This window comes from Stegastes partitus, unplaced genomic scaffold, assembly GCF_000690725.1.
Source record: "Stegastes partitus isolate 25-593 unplaced genomic scaffold, Stegastes_partitus-1.0.2 Scaffold17, whole genome shotgun sequence".
In the NCBI taxonomy this organism is placed as follows: domain Eukaryota; kingdom Metazoa; phylum Chordata; class Actinopteri; family Pomacentridae; genus Stegastes; species Stegastes partitus.
Genome location: NW_007577748.1, coordinates 1,139,720 through 1,143,168, shown reverse-complemented (window position 1 = coordinate 1,143,168; position 3,449 = coordinate 1,139,720). Strand labels below are relative to the sequence as shown.

General features: G+C 45.9%; 1 protein-coding gene across 1 annotated transcript in view; it reads right to left on the bottom strand.

Moving 5' to 3' along the window:
- The window catches only part of LOC103364395 (copine-8), a 78,773-nt gene that overhangs the window by 60,885 nt on the left and 14,439 nt on the right, over positions 1-3,449 (bottom strand). The window lies entirely within an intron of this gene.

The following is a 3,449-nucleotide window of genomic DNA, read 5'->3' as shown; positions in this document are numbered from 1 at the left end:
GATGACTTCTTGTAAATATGCGCAATACAAATAAAATTGAATTGAATTGAATGTTGGAGACCATAGAAACAATTTCAGTGTCATTAGAAAGGGTGGCTTCTGGTGTATATTTTGATATGCTGTAAGTCTTTGTTATAAAAAGGATAGAAACTTTGTAACTTTGTAACAAAGAAGCACAAGTTTGAAAACGTAAAAAGAAGTTAGAATTAAAGCCGCAAGCGGCATTTGACAGGTCCTCGCCCTACGCTTGTCGGCGTCAACGTGCTCCAGGCGGGACTCTGATCCAGCATGTCGACTTTGAGGCAGATCGGAGCACTTGCAGCCAAAGGACACAACCACCATGACACAGGTTACAGGGCAGAATCAAACCACCAACCTTCCGATCATTGACCAACCCGCTCTACCATCTGAGCCACAGCCGCCACGTAAAGTTTCTGGAAACTTCTCCTGTACTTCTCTACATGTGCACTGCTGAGCTCTGTGTTCAGTCCAGGAACAGAACATTACAAGTCCAGTCCAGTATACTTAGTTTTATAACTCTTTATGGAAAAATGACTACGTACTCACAGTCCATGAGGTAAATGAAAAGGACAATGAGAAATCAGTAAAGTACACTAATTGTGAGGGTTATGGAATATGTTTTGTGTTTTGTGTTTTTTTCTCTGCCTCCTGTGTTTGTGTCTTGGTGGGCGTGTGTTTTCTAGGCAGGCTGGGCGGAGCCGAAGGGGAGAGGACTTTCTCGCGCTGGCAGGTGCAACTCATCAGCTCATCAGCGGAGCACCTGAAATACAAGCTTCTCACAGATCTCCAGCGCCAGATGATTGTGATTCATCCTCGTGGTACAGCCAGGCCGCCTAGTTGCTCTCCTCCGCGAAGCATTGTGACTAGGTTTAAGTATTTTCAAGTCTCGAGTAATTCGTGTGTTTTTGTTTGCCTCCAGCGTCTCACGAGCCACTCCAGCCGTAACCCTCTCCAGCTTCACCATGGAGCCCACCGCCTCGAGCACCCACCTGAAAAGTTCTTCTTCTGCGAGCACCAGCACTGGGAAAACCGCCACCAAATGTTGAACCTAACACCTCGGGCACCGTCCCCTGAGCACCGTCCCCTGAGCACCGTCCCTGTGCGCACCGTCCTTGGATTCCTCCATGCCTCCCTCTCCAGCACTACCTCGGCGGCACTTCCCCCTCCTCGGATCCCAGCACGGACAAACCCCTACCTGCACCCCCCTCGACTGACACTCCTGCATCTGGTTCCTGCTCCTGGTGACCCCCACTCCCTCACCCTTATTAATAAAACCTTTTTCTTTATAACCTGTTTCTCCTGCCTCCCCTTTTCGTTCGGGTCCGCCCGCACAGCCACCGTACACGGGCCGTCACACTAATGTGATTCAAGTAGCATTGGTATTACCTTCTAGAGTATGCACAAAAGGATCTTTGCTTCTCTTTTCAAGGGACTCTTGGCCTTTAATATGTTATTTCTGGAAATGATTCAACTGATTGCTTCTGACTGAACATTCACATGCTGCAATTTGGCAAATGACTTGTGACTTGAAAACCAACTAAGAAGGCGTGCTGCGTTGAATGGCCGCTGCGGCTCTTCACGTCGGCGGAAGGTGGATTCCTTCCTGCTGCTTGGTTCAGTCGACAGTGTGAACACAAAGTAAGTTGGAGGCCCAGCGCGTGTCAGAGGGACAGAAATAAATGCGTTTGGGGTTGAGGGTGTTTGTCCAGGATGGTGCCGGATGATTCATTAAATTTCCAGGAAAAAAAAAAGCCCCCCCCACACACACACAGTTAAAGTTGCAACCGGCATTGGACGGGTCCTTGCACTTCGGACATGGCGGACGTCAGGGTTGTGGCAGAAATGCGCTGCGGGAAAAGTGACAATCACCTAACCGTAACTCATCCATCCATCCATTATCTATACACCGCTTGATCCTCACTAGGGTCGNGAGAAAACCCACGCTGCACGGAGAGAACATGCAAACTCCACACAGAAAGATCCTGAGTGTCCTCACCGGGACGCGAACCGGCGACCTTCTTTCTGCGAGGCAACAGTGCTAACCACCGCATCACCTTGCAGCCCACAACCAGACATAAGAAAGGATAAAATATGATTCCATTTCAGCAGGTGTAAGACTATTAACTTGACTACCAATAATCTTCTACCAAAGTAACATACAAAAACATAGAGATAATGATAGGAGTCAGAAAATGTATCGGCTCTGTAATTTTCATCAGCTGAAAATGGCAATTCTTGATGTGCATGTTCAATTCAGGTCCAGCAAGTTAAGGGAGTTCGATAACTTGGCATTTAAAACTTTCCAACTGCTAATTTTCCCCTCCCCATTTTCTGAGTTAATGAAATAAAAGGTAGCTGTATGTTAACATTTGCAAAAAGGCTCATTTTAAAGGTCAGTTTGCTGCAGGGGTTGTATTTACTTTCTCAGATCTACAAAATATGTTATTTGCCCAACAGTGACCAAACATTTGCATGCAACCTAACATCTGAAGAAAGCATATTTACACTAGATGTGATTCAGCGACTGGGCAAAGCTTGAAGGTTTATTCTAGTCTTTTGTGAGATGTGCTAATAACTAAAAAAAAACTGTAATGCTCACAATCAAACTCTGTATATAAAGATGGACGAACCCTCCATGATGTCAACCACAAGCTTCCAGAAGAGCGGTTTTAAAGCCCAGCGTGGTGGCTTCTGCCATTGTCATCTTGGCAGTGTCTGACTCCATCTAACTTCCAGTAAATCCAAAAAAAAACAGGCAACAGAGGCTTATCGTGAGTGGAACTGAGGGAGGCTATACTGTCCTGTGATGGTACACCCCCTGTACTCAAAGCAGCCACGCCCTTAATTATACCTCAATTATTGTCTGGAGTCTGGCAATATCAGGACCTTGATGGTGGGACACTGTATGACTTAGAAACTGGGGGAAATATATGCTTAATGCCTTAGGAACTAACTGTAAATATTTTACTTAACTTAAGGTTTCACATACAGTAGCCTACTTGCAGAAGTGGCACAAAAGGCAGATGTTTGGCCATCGTCTTTAAAAAAGGCAACCATAATACACAAGGCTACTTTGCCTCAGACCATCCAGAATCTTGGACTGGCACTGCCATCATTCACACAAGGAACCAGCTTTTGTCTTATGACCACAGCTCTAGATTAGTTGCAATAAAAAGCAAATCCATTATTTTGTTTCATGCAAATGGAATGTGTTGTCAGCCCTATATTCTCCTATATATATGTGTGTGTGTGTGTGTGTGCGTGTGTGTGCATGTGTGTATATGTTTCTATAGTTGCCTATCACCATTACATATGACTAACGCTGTGACTCCCCCCGAGGTTCTCCTGTGCCTGTTCTCTCTCTGTGGATGTCTCTGGATCTGGAGCTCCTGAACTACAGCCGCTGGCCTCACCTTCTGTATCCTGCT